Consider the following 14207-nt stretch of genomic DNA (forward strand, 5'->3'; position numbering starts at 1 on the left):
GTTGTGGATGCCTAGCAACATTTAAAAAAAATTCAACAACTGTTAAACAGGGTAGCAACATGCTAGAAACATGCTATAACATGTTAGCAACATTTAGCTAAGTGCTAAAGAATGCTCTTAATGCAATGAAACAGGAAGTTACTGTAACTCAGGCATGCAATGTCCAATCAGCCCCAAACTTCACATGTTTGATAACAGTCGTGACCTGAAGATGTCTACATGCCAATATTCAGTTATAGTTATAGCGCCACCTACTGTCAACAGGAAGTGACATGTTTAACACTGTGACACACTATTAGCAACACACTAAAAAAGCCATTGAGTGCTAAACTAGTTTAAAACGTACTCAAACATGCTAGCAACACTTACTTAGTGCTAAAGCATGTTGTTAAAGACATAAAACAGGAAGTTACTGTAACTCAGACATGCAATGTCCAGTCAGCCCCAAACTTCACGTTTGATAAGAGTCCTGGCCTAAAGAGATATACATGCCCATATTCAGTTATAGTCACAGCGCCACCTGCTGACAACAGGAAGTGACGTTTAATGGTGTTACGGACTCCTAGCAACATAATAAAAAGCGTCAGCAAGTTTTAAATAGGCTAGCATCATGCTAGAATCATGTTAAAACATGCTAGCAACACTTAGCTGAGAGCTAAAGCATGATATTAATACAAAGAAAAATAAGTGTAACTCATGCATACAATGTCCAATCTGACCCAAGCTTAATATGTTTGATAAGAGTCCTGGTCTGAACACAAGCCCATGCCCATATTCAGTTATAGTGATAGTGCCACCTGCTGGCAACAGGAAGTCACATGTTTAATACTGTTGTGGATGCCAAGCAACATTTTAAAAATATCAACAAGTGTTAAATAGGGTAGCAACATGCTAGAAACATGTTAGCAACATTTAGCTAAGTGCTAAAGTATACTCTTAATGCAATGAAACAGGAAGTTACTGTAACTCAGGCATGCAATGTCCAATCAGCCCCAAACTTAATATGTTTGATAAGAGTCTTGGCCTGAATACATTTACATGCCAATATTTAGTTATAGTCATAGCGCCACCAGCTGGCAACAGCAAATTACTTGTTTTACACTAACTTAAGCATGCAATGTACAATTTGCACCAAACTTGACATGTTTGCCAATAGTCCTGGCCTGAAGACATCTAAAAGCCAATGTTTCGTAATAGCGCCACCTGTTGGCAGCAGGATATGTCATGACTTACACTCAAGCATGCCATGTTCAAGCTTCACCAAACTTCATATGTTTGATAAAAGCACTGGCCTGAACACATCTGCATGCCAATATTCAGTTATAGGCATAGCGCCACCAGCTGGCAGAAGGAAGATTGGCACATATCAATGACTTTGACATATTCCTCCTACATTTTCTGTGTTAATAGCATAGTGCCCACCATTCGCCACCGATCGGCGGTGAGGCCGAGTGCGAGGGCCCTACCATCGCTGCTTGCAGCTTTAATTAGGGCCCGAGCACTACAGTGCGAGGACCCTATTGGAATTGCTCCGTTTATTATTATTCTTCTTCTTCTTCTCCAAAATGAAAAGTCTTTTTGAGGGCCTAAACATGCCCGAAAACTCACGAAACTTTGCACATGCATCAGACCTGGCGAAAATTTACATCTGATATTGTTTTCAAAAGTGGGTGTGGCAAAATGGCTCGATAGCGCCACCTATAAAATTTCAACGGAGTGCGCCTCGAGCTACGTTTCACGTACATGTACGAAACTCGGTACACATATGTAACACTCCAATACCTACAAAAAAGTCTCCTGGTGCAACATCCGAAACCCAACAGGAAGTCCGTTATATTAAATTTCCTGTACGATTTTTGTGCAGTTTTTGCGATTTTCAGGCCTCGTACTTTAACGAACTCCTCCTACAGTTTTTATCCGATGATCTTCAAATTTGCTGAGTGTCATCATCAGGCCTTTGCGATGTTAAATTGCGAAGCTTTAGAGTTTTCGTCGATGGGCGTGTCCGTGGCGGCCTGACAAACTTTGATGTTTCGCCATGAAAAAGGAAGTTGCTATAACTCAGGCATACGATGTCCGATCTGCCTCAAACTTCACATGTTTGATGACAGTCCGGTCCTGAACACATGTCAGTGCACAAATTCAGTTATAGTCATAGCGCCACCTGCTGACAACAGGAAATGACATGTTTAACACTGTTACGGACTCTTAGTAACATATTGAAAAACGTTAACAAGTCGTAAATAGGCTAGCAACATGCTACAAACATGCTAAAACATGCTAGCAACACTTAGCTAAGAGCTAAAGCATGCTATTAATACAAATACAAAAGGAAATTGCTGTAACTCATGTATATACTGTTGAATCTGACCCAAACTTAATATTCAACATGCTACAAAAATAATAAAGCATGCTAGCAACACTTAGCTAATATGCTAAAGCATGCTAATAATACAATAAAACAGGAAGTTACTCTAACTCAGGCATACCATGTCCAATCAGCCCCAAACTTAACATGTTTGATAAGAATCCTGGCCTAAACACACGCCCATGCCTGTATTCAGTTATAGTCATAGCGCCACCAGCTGGTAACAGGAAGCCATATGTTTAATACTGTTGTGGATGACTAGCAACATTTAAAAAAAAATTCAACTACTGTTAAAAAGGGTAGAAACATGCTAGAAACATGCTATAACATGTTAGCAACATTTAGCTAAGTGCTAAAGCATGCTCTTAATGCAATGAAACAGGAAGTTACTGTAACTCAGGCATGCAATGTCCAATCAGCCCCAAACTTCACATGTTTGATAACAGTCGTGACCTGAAGATGTCTACATGCCAATATTCAGTTATAGTTATAGCGCCACCTACTGTCAACAGGAAGTGACATGTTCAACACTGTGACACACTATTAGCAACACACTAAAAAAGCCATTGAGTGCTAAACTAGTTCAAAACGTACTCAAACATGCTAGCAACACTTACTTAGTGCTAAAGCATGTTGTTAAAGACATAAAACAGGAAGTTACTGTAACTCAGGCATGCAATGTCCAATCAGCCCCAAACTTCACATGTTTGATAAGACTCCTGGCCTGAAGATATATACATGCCCATATTCAGTTATAGTCACAGCGCCACCTGCTGACAACAGGAAGTGACGTTTAATGGTGTTACGGACTCCTAGCAACATATTAAAAAGCGTTAGCAAGTTTAAAATAGGCTAGCATCATGCTAGAATCATGTTAAAACATGCTAGCAACACTTAGCTAAGAGCTAAAGCATGATATTAATACAAAGAAAAATAAGTGTAACTCATGCATACAATGTCCAATCTGACCCAAGCCTAATATGTTTGATAAGAGTCCTGGTCTGAACACAAGCCCATGCCCATATTCAGTTAAAGTCATAGTGCCACCTGCTGGCAACAGGAAGTCACATGTTTAATACTGTTGTGGATGCCAAGCAACATTTTAAAAATATCAACAAGTGTTAAATAGGGTAGCAACATGCTAGAAACATGTTAGCAACATTTAGCTAACTGCTAAAGCATACTCTTAATGCAGTGAAACAGGAAGTTACTGTAACTCAGGCATGCAATGTCCAATCAGCCCCAAACTTAATATGTTTGATAAGAGTCCTGGCCTGAATACATTTACATGCCAGTATTTAGTTATAGTCATAGCGCCACCAGCTGGCAACAGCAAATTACTTGTTTTACACTAACTTAAGCATGCAATGTACAATTTGCACCAAACTTGACATGTTTGCCAATAGTCCTGGCCTGAAGACATCTAAAAGCCAATATTTCGTAATAGCGCCACCTGTTGGCAGCAGGATATGTCATGACTTACACTCAAGCATGCCATGTTCAAGCTTCACCAAACTTCATATGTTTCATGAAAGCGCTGGCCTGAACACATCTGCATGCCAATATTCAGTTATAGGCATATCGCCACCAGCTGGCAGCAGGAAGATTGCCACATATCAATGACTTTGACATATTCCTCCTACATTTACTGTGTTAATAGCATAGTGCCCACCATTCGCCACCGATCGGCGGTGAGCCCGAGTGCGAGGGCCCTACCATCGCTGCTTGCAGCTTTAATTATTATTATTCTTCTTCTTCTCCAAAATGAAAAGTCTTTTTGAGGGCCTAAACATGCCCGAAAACTCACGAAACTTTGCACATGCATCAGACCTGGCGAAAATTTAATCTGATATGGTTTTAAAAAGTGGGTGTGGCAAAATGGCTCGATAGCGCCACCTATAAAATTTCAACGGAGTGCGCCTCGAGCTACGTTTCACGTACATGTACGAAACTCGGTACACATATGTAACACACCAATACCTACAAAAAAGTCTCCTGGTGCAACATCCGAAACCCAACAGGAAGTCCGTTATATTGAATTTCCTGTACGATTTTTGTGCAGTTTTTGCCATTTTCAGGCCTCGTACTTTAACGAACTCCTCCTACAGTTTTTATCCGATCATCTTCAAATTTGCTGAGTGTCATCATAAGGCCTATGCGATGTTAAATTGCGAAGCTTTAGAGTTTTCGTCGATGGGCGTGTCCGTGGCGGCCTGACAAACTTTGATGTTTCGCCATGAAAAAGGAAGTTGCTATAACTCAGGCATACGATGTCCGATCTGCCTCAAACTTCACATGTTTGATGACAGTCCGGTCCTGAAAACATGTCAGTGCACAAATTCAGTTATAGTCATAGCGCCACCTGCTGACAACAGGAAATGACATGTTTAACACTGTTACGGACTCTTAGCAACATATTGAAAAACGTTAACAAGTCGTAAATAGGCTAGCAACATGCTACAAACATGCTAAAACATGCTAGCAACACTTAGCTAAGAGCTAAAGCATGCTATTAATACAAATACAAAAGGAAATTGCTGTAACTCTTGTATATACTGTTGAATCTGACCCAAACTTAATATTCAACATGCTACAAAAATAATAAAGCATGCTAGCAACACTTAGCTAATATGCTAAAGCATGCTAATAATACAATGAAACAGGAAGTTACTCTAACTCAGGCATACAATGTCCAATCAGCCCCAAACTTAACATGTTTGATAAGAATCCTGGCCTAAACACACACCCATGCCCGTATTCAGTTACAGTCATAGCGCCACCAGCTGGTAACAGGAAGCCACATGTTTAATACTGTTGTGGATGCCTAGCAACATTTTAAAAAAATTCAACAACTGTTAAACAGGGTAGCAACATGCTAGAAACATGCTATAACATGTTAGCAACATTTAGCTAAGTGCTAAAGCATACTCTTAATGCAATGAAACAGGAAGTTAATGTAACTCAGGCATGCAATGTCCAATCAGCCCCAAACTTCACATGTTTGATAACAGTCCTGGCCTGAAGATATCTACATGCCAATATTCAGGTATAGTTATAGCGCCACCTACTGTCAACAGGAAGTGACATGTTTAACACTGTGACACACTATTAGCAACACACTAAAAAAGCCATTGAGTGCTAAACTAGTTTAAAACGTACTCAAACATGCTAGCAACACTTACTTAGTGCTAAAGCATGTTGTTAAAGACATAAAACAGGAAGTTACTGTAACTCAGACATGCAATGTCCAATCAGCCCCAAACTTCACGTTTGATAAGAGTCCTGGCCTGAAGATATATACATGCCCATATTCAGTTATAGTCACAGCGCCACCTGCTGACAACAGGAAGTGACGTTTAATGGTGTTACGGACTCCTAGCAACATAATAAAAAGCGTCAGCAAGTTTTAAATAGGCTAGCATCATGCTAGAATCATGTTAAAACATGCTAGCAACACTTAGCTGAGAGCTAAAGCATGATATTAATACAAAGAAAAATAAGTGTAACTCATGCATACAATGTCCAATCTGACCCAAGCTTAATATGTTTGATAAGAGTCCTGGTCTGAACACAAGCCCATGCCCATATTCAGTTATAGTCATAGTGCCACCTGCTGGCAACAGGAAGTCACATGTTTAATACTGTTGTGGATGCCCAGCAACATTTTAAAAATATCAACAAGTGTTAAATAGGGTAGCAACATGCTAGAAACATGTTAGCAACATTTAGCTAAGTGCTAAAGCATACTCTTAATGCAATGAAACAGGAAGTTACTGTAACTCAGGCATGCAATGTCCAATCAGCCCCAAACTTAATATGTTTGATAAGAGTCTTGGCCTGAATACATTTACATGCCAATATTTAGTTATAGTCATAGCGCCACCAGCTGGCAACAGCAAATTACTTGTTTTACACTAACTTAAGCATGCAATGTACAATTTGCACCAAACTTGACATGTTTGCCAATAGTCCTGGCCTGAAGACATCTAAAAGCCAATATTTTGTAATAGCGCCACCTGTTGGCAGCAGGATATGTCATGACTTACACTCAAGCATGCCATGTTCAAGCTTCACCAAACTTCATATGTTTGATAAAAGCACTGGCCTGAACACATCTGCATGCCAATATTCAGTTATAGGCATAGCGCCACCAGCTGGCAGAAGGAAGATTGGCACATATCAATGACTTTGACATATTCCTCCTACATTTTCTGTGTTAATAGCATAGTGCCCACCATTCGCCACCGATCGGCGGTGAGCCCGAGTGCGAGGGCCCTACCATCGCTGCTTGCAGCTTTAATTATTCTTCTTCTTCTTCTTCTTCTTCTTCTTCTCCAAAGTGAAAAGTCTTTTTGAGGGCCTAAACATGCCCGAAAACTCACGAAACTTTGCACACGCATCAGACCTGGCGAAAATTTACATCTGATATGGTTTTCAAAAGTGGGTGTGGCAAAATGGCTCGATAGCGCCACCTATAAAATTTCAACGGAGTGCCCCTCGAGCTACGTTTCATGTACATGTACGAAACTCGGTACACATATGTAACACACCAATACCTACAAAAAAGTCTCCTGGTGCAACATCCGAAACCCAACAGGAAGTCCGTTATATTGAATTTCCTGTATGATTTTTGTGCAGTTTTTGCCATTTTCAGGCCTCATACTTTAACGAACTCCTCCTACAGTTTTTATCCGATCATCTTCAAATTTGCTGAGTGTCATCATAAGGCCTTTGCGATGTTAAATTGCGAAGCTTTAAAGTTTTCGTCGAAGGGCGTGTCCGTGGCGGCCGGACAAACTTTGATGTTTCGCCATGAAAAAGGAAGTTGCTATAACTCAGGCATACGATGTCCGATCTGCCTCAAACTTCACATGTTTGATGACAGTCCGGTCCTGAACACACATCAGTGCCCATATTCAGTTATAGTCATAGCGCCACCTGCTGACAACAGGAAATGACATGTTTAACACTGTTACGGACTCCTAGAAACATATTGAAAAGCGTTAACAAGTCTTAAATAGGCTAGCAACATGCTACAAAAATGCTAAAACATGCTAGCAACACTTAGCTAAGAGCTAAAGCATGCTATTAATACAAATACAAAAGGAAATTGCTGTAACTCATGTATATAATGTTGAATCTGACCCAAACTTAATATTCAACATGCTACAAAAATAATAAAGCATGCTAGCAACACTTAGCTAATATGTTAAAGCATGCTAATAATACAATGAAACAGGAAGTTACTCTAACTCAGGCATACAATGTCCAATCAGCCCCAAACTTAACATGTTTGATAAGAATCCTGGCCTAAACACACGCCAATGCCCGTATTCAGTTATAGTCATAGCGCCACCAGCTGGTAACAGGAAGCCACATGTTTAATACTGTTGTGGATGCCTAGCAACATTTTAAAAAAATTCAACAACTGTTAAACAGGGTAGCAACATGCTAGAAACATGCTATAACATGTTAGCAACATTTAGCTAAGTGCTAAAGCATACTCTTAATGCAATGAAACAGGAAGTTACTCTAACTCAGGCATGCAATGTCCAATCAGCCCCAAACTTCACATGTTTGATAACAGTCCTGACCTGAAGATATCTACATGCCAATATTCAGTTATAGTCATAGCGCCACCTACTGTCAACAGGAAGTGACATGTTTAACACTGTGACACACTATTAGCAACACACTAAAAAAGCCATTGAGTGCTAAACTAGTTTAAAACGTACCCAAACATGCTAGCAGCACTTACTTAGTGCTAAAGCATGTTGTTAAAGACATAAAACAGGAAGTTACTGTAACTCAGGCATGCAATGTCCAATCAGCCCCAAACTTCACATGTTTGATAAGACTCCTGGCCTGAAGATATATACATGCCCATATTCAGTTATAATCACAGCGCCACCTGCTGACAACAGGAAGTGACATTTAATGGTATTACGGACTCCTAGCAACATATTAAAAAGCGTTAACAAGTTTTAAATAGGCTAGCATCATGCTAGAATCATGTTAAAACATGCTAGCAACACTTAGCTAAGAGCTAAAGCATGATATTAATACAAAGAAAAATAAGTGTAACTCATGCATACAATGTCCAATCTGACCCAAGCTTAATATGTTTGATAAGAGTCCTGGTCTGAACACAAGCCCATGCCTATATTCAGTTATAGTCATAGTGCCACCTGCTGGCAACAGAAAGTCACATGTTTAATACCGATGTGGATGCCCAGCAACATTTTAAAAATATCAACAAGTTTTAAATAGGGTAGCAACATGCTAGAAACATGTTAGCAACATTTAGCTAAGTGCTAAAGCATACTCTTAATGCAATGAAACAGGAAGTTACTGTAACTCAGGCATGCAATGTCCAATCAGCCCCAAACTTCACATGTTTGATAACAGTCCTGGCCTGAAGATATCTACATGCCAATATTCAGTTATAGTTATAGCGCCACCTACTGTCAACAGGAAGTGACATGTTTAACACTGTGACACATTATTAGCAACACACTAAAAAAGCCATTGAGTGCTAAACTAGTTTAAAACGTACCCAAACATGCTAGCAGCACTTACTTAGTGCTAAAGCATGTTGTTAAAGACATAAAACAGGAAGTTACTGTAACTCAGGCATGCAATGTCCAATCAGCCCCAAACTTAATATGTTTGATAAGAGTCCTGGCCTGAATACATTTACATGCCAATATTTAGTTATAGTCATAGCGCCACCAGCTGGCAACAGCAAATTACTTGTTTTACACTAACTTAAGAATGCAATGTACAATTTGCACCAAACTTGACATGATTGCCAATAGTCCTGGCCTGAAGACATCTAAAAGCCAATATTTCGTAATAGCGCCACCTGTTGGTAGCAGGATATGTCATGACTTACACTCAAGCATGCCATGTTCAATCTTCACCAAACTTCATATGTTTGATAAAAGCGCCGGCCTGAACACATCTGCATGCCAATATTCAGTTATAGGCATAGCGCCACCAGCTGGCAGCAGGAAGATTGGCACATATCAATGACTTTGACATATTCCTCCTACATTTACTGTGTTAATAGCATAGTGCCCACCATTCGCCACCGATCGGCGGTGAGCCCGAGTGCGAGGGCCCTATCATCGCTGCTTGCAGCTTTAATTAGGGCCCGAGCACCGATGGTGTGAGGACCCTATTGAATCTGCTCCGTTTATTATTATTAGGGCCCGAGCACCGATGGTGTGAGGACCCTATTGGATCTGCTTCGTTTATTATTATTAGGGCCCGAGCACCGATGGTGTGAGGACCCTATTGAATCTGCTCCGTTTATTATTATTATTATTATTATTATTATTATTCTTATCCGGAATGAATCGCATTTTTGAGGGCCTAAACATACCCGAAAACTAACGAAACTTTGCACACACATCAGACCTGGCGAAAATGGACGTCTGATATGGGTTGCAGAAGTGGGTGTGGCAAAATGGCTCAATAGCGCCACCTTTACACGTTCCGCGGTGTGCGCATTCTGCTGTGATTATCGTACATGCACAAAAATCGGTACACACATGTAACACACCAATACCTACAAAAAAGCCTCTTGAGATAAAATCCGAAACCCAACAGGAAGTCGGTTATTATTAATTTTCTCAGCAAAATTTGTGTCATTTTTGCCATTTTCAGGTGTCATACTTGAACGAACTCCTCCTAGAGATTTATTCCGATCAACACCAAATTTGGTGAGTCTAATCTAAAGCCCTTTGTGACGTTAAATTGTGAAGATCTAGAGTTTTCATCGGAGGGCGTGTCCGTGGCGGCCTCACAAATTTCGATGTTTCGCCATGAAAAAGGAAGTTGCTATAACTTAGGAATAAAATGTCCGATCTGTCCCAAACTTCACATGTGTGATAACACTCCTGACCTGAAGACATCTACATGCCCATATTCAGTTATAGTCATAGCGCCACCTGCAGGCAACAGGAAGTGTCATGCTGTACTCTACAACCAACTCCTCCAAGAGATTTATACAGATCAACACCAAAATCGGTCAGTCTAATATAAAGGCCTTAGCGATGTTAAATTGCGAAGATCTTGAGTTTTCGTTGAAGGGCGTGTCCGTGGCGGCCTGACAAATTTCGAGGTCTCGCCATGGATATAAAACTTGTTATAACTCAGCCATAAAATGTCCGATTTGCCTCAAACTTCACATATTCGATAAGAGTCCTGGCCTGAACACATCTCAAGGCCAACATTCTATTATAATCACAGCGCCACCTGTTGGCAACAGGAAATGACTTGTATCAAACTCGTCTTAGAGATTTAATGATATTAACATTATATTTGGTCATTCTGATCTAGAGGCCTTAAACATGTTAAATTGCGAAGATCTTGAGTTTTCGTTAAAGGGCGTGTCTGTGGCGGCCTGACAAAGTTTGATGTTTCGCCATGGACATAGAAGTTGTTATAACTCAGCCATAAAATGTCCGATCTGCCTCAAACTTCACAGGTTTGGTAAGAGTCCTGGCCTGAAGACACCTAAAGGCCAATATTCAGATATTATCATAGCGCCACCTGTTGGCAGCAGGATATATCATATCTTTCACTAACTCAAACATACCAAGGTCAATCTGCACCAAACTTCATATGTTTGATGAAAGTGGTGGCCTGAACACATCTACATGCCAATAATCAGTTATATGCATAGCGCCACCAGCTGGCAGCAGGAAATTTGGCACATTTAAGTGACTTTGACATATTTCTCCTATTTTTACTGTATTAAAAGCATACTACCCACCATTTGCTGTTTTTACTAAAGCCACCGGTCGGCGGTGAGCCCGGGTGCGAGGGCCCGTTCATCGCTGCTTGCAGCTTTAATTATTATTATTATTCTTATCCGGAATGAATCGCATTTTTGAGGGCCTAAACATACCCGAAAACTAACGAAACTTTGCACACACATCAGACCTGGCGAAAATGGACGTCTGATATGGGTTGCAGAAGTGGGTGTGGCAAAATGGCTCAATAGCGCCACCTTTACACGTTCCGCGGTGTGCGCATTCAGCTGTGATTATCGTACATGCACAAAAATCGGTACACACATGTAACACACCAATACCTACAAAAAAGCCTCTTGAGATAAAATCCGAAACCCAACAGGAAGTCGGTTATTATTAATTTTCTCAGCAAAATTTGTGTCATTTTTGCCATTTTCAGGTGTCATACTTGAACGAACTCCTCCTAGAGATTTATTCCGATCAACACCAAATTTGGTGAGTCTAATCTAAAGCCCTTTGTGACGTTAAATTGTGAAGATCTAGAGTTTTCATCAGAGGGCGTGTCCGTGGCGGCCTCGCAAATTTCGATGTTTCGCCATGAAAAAGGAAGTTGCTATAACTTAGGCATAAAATGTCCGATCTTTACCAAACTTCACATGTGTGATAACACTCCTGACCTGAAGACATCTACATGCCCATATTCAGTTATAGTCATAGCGCCACCTGCAGGCAACAGGAAGTGTCATGCTGTACTCTACAACAAACTCCTCCTAGAGATTTATACAGATCAACTCCAAAAACGGTCAGTCTAATATAAAGGCTTTAGCGATGTTAAATTGTAAAGATCTTGAGTTTTCGGTAAAGGGCGTGTGCGTGGCGGCCTGACAAATTTCGAGGTCTCGCCATGGATATAAAACTTGTTATAACTCAGCCATAAAATGTCCGATTTGCCTCAAACTTCACATATTCGATAAGAGTCCTGGCCTGAACACATCTCAAGGCCAACATTCTATTATAATCACAGCGCCACCTGTTGGCAACAGGAAATGACTTGTATCAAACTCCTCTTAGAGATTTAATGATATCAACATTATATTTGGTCATTCTGATCTAGAGGCCTTAAAGATGTTAAATTGCGAAGATCTTGAGTTTTCGTTAAAGGGCGTGTCCGTGGCGGCCTGACAAAGTTTGATGTTTCGCCATGGACATAGAAGTTGTTATAACTCAGCCATAAAATGTCCGATCTGCCTCAAACTTCACAGGTTTGGTAAGAGTCCTGGCCTGAAGACACCTAAAGGCCAAAATTCAGATATTATCATAGCGCCACCTGTTGGCAGCAGGATATATCATATCTTTCACTGACTCAAACATACCAAGGTCAATCTGCACCAAACTTCATATGTTTGATGAAAGTGCTGGCCTGAACACATCTACATGCCAATAATCAGTTATAGGCATAGCGCCACCAGCTGGCAGCAGGAAATTTGGCACATTTAAGTGACTTTGACGTATTTCTCCTATTTTTACTGTATTAAAAGCATACTACCCACCATTTGCTGTGTTCCTAAAGCCACGGGTCGGCGGTGAGCCCGTGTGCGAGGGCCCGTTCATCACTGCTTGCAGCTTTAATTTGTTTTTGTTTTTTTGTTTTTTTGTTTGTCAACCGTTGGGGCACTTTTGGGGGCCTTAACATACTCAAAAACTCTTGAAAATTTGCACACACGTTGGAATCTGCCGTCGTCCGGACGCCACAGAGGCTGGGATCCGGGCGTGGTTCAGGGCCTCTACAGCGCCCCCTGGAACACAGTTTGAAAACTTGATGTACTGCGCACACATACTTGCACGTACTCATATGAAACTCGGTACACATATAGATCTCACTGAGCCAAACAACTTTTGTACTCTATGTCATGGGCTGCACCCAACAGGAAGTGAGATATTTAGGGCTGTTTAAAAAGCGCATGCTCTGGAATTTAACATACTTCTCCCAGGGTTTCAATAGAATTGTCACCAAACTCGGTCAGCATGATCTCAAGACATTGGGGACGCTAAATTGCGAGGGGATTTTTGATATCTCGTACGGTTTGGCCGTGGCAAGGCGACAAAGTTATGGTGAGAAATGAGAAACAGGAAGTGTCTAATAACTGTTGCACACATTGCCTGATTCTGATGAAACTTCACCAGTTTATTCGTTGTATGATGCCGATTCCATAAATGTGACTATTATGAGTCAAAGTTATAGCGCCACCAACTGGCAGCAGGAAGCGTGTCATTTTAAAAACGCTTTAAAATCAGCCTCTTAATTTTACTTGATTTTCTTTAAACTTCATCAAAATCATGTCAAAACACGGCCGATAAGAATATGTAAAGGGGTCGATGATAAATCAAATGCTGTTGCCATGGCAACGTGTCAAACTCTAAAATTAGATTCCTGACTTTTCGAGGCAGATAACATGCTTAGAATTTCATGAAACTCAACACACACATCAATATTAATGATAGTTAGACACTGGCAAAAGGTCATAAATGGGCGTGGAGCAGGCACTCTATAGCGCCATCTTTTGACAAAAGTTGGGGGGTTAGGTTTTCCTACAGTCACCAAACTCTGTACATATATTGTTCTCATCAATCTGGACAACTTTCTAAATTAAACTCATTAGCTAAGACCAACAGGAAGCCGGCTATTTTGATTTGAATGTGGATTTTTTGAAAAATCAGGCTGTAAACAAATTCACACTCCTTCTAAGAACAACAAGCTTTTCACACGAAACTTTTTTAACATGAAGAGAAGATTCTGAATATGTTAAATTGCGAGCGGATTTGGGATATCTTGAACGGTGTTGACGTGGTGATTTTTTAAAGATATAGTAAAAAAGATGAGCGTAGTTTTTTTATATCTTTAAAGTGCAGCATCCAAACTCTTTAAAACTTTTTTCACACAGAGATCTTATCATTCTGAGCAAGTGCTGTTAATATAAATTTTATACAAGCTTCTATGAATTAAAGAAAATTAAAAAAAAAAAATCAGAAACCTGCTGTCACTCAGCAGGCTGAATGTCTCTGTGTGTGTGTTCAGT

The sequence above is a fragment of the Garra rufa genome, chromosome 13 (genome assembly GCF_049309525.1).
Source record: "Garra rufa chromosome 13, GarRuf1.0, whole genome shotgun sequence".
NCBI lineage: Eukaryota > Metazoa > Chordata > Actinopteri > Cypriniformes > Cyprinidae > Garra > Garra rufa.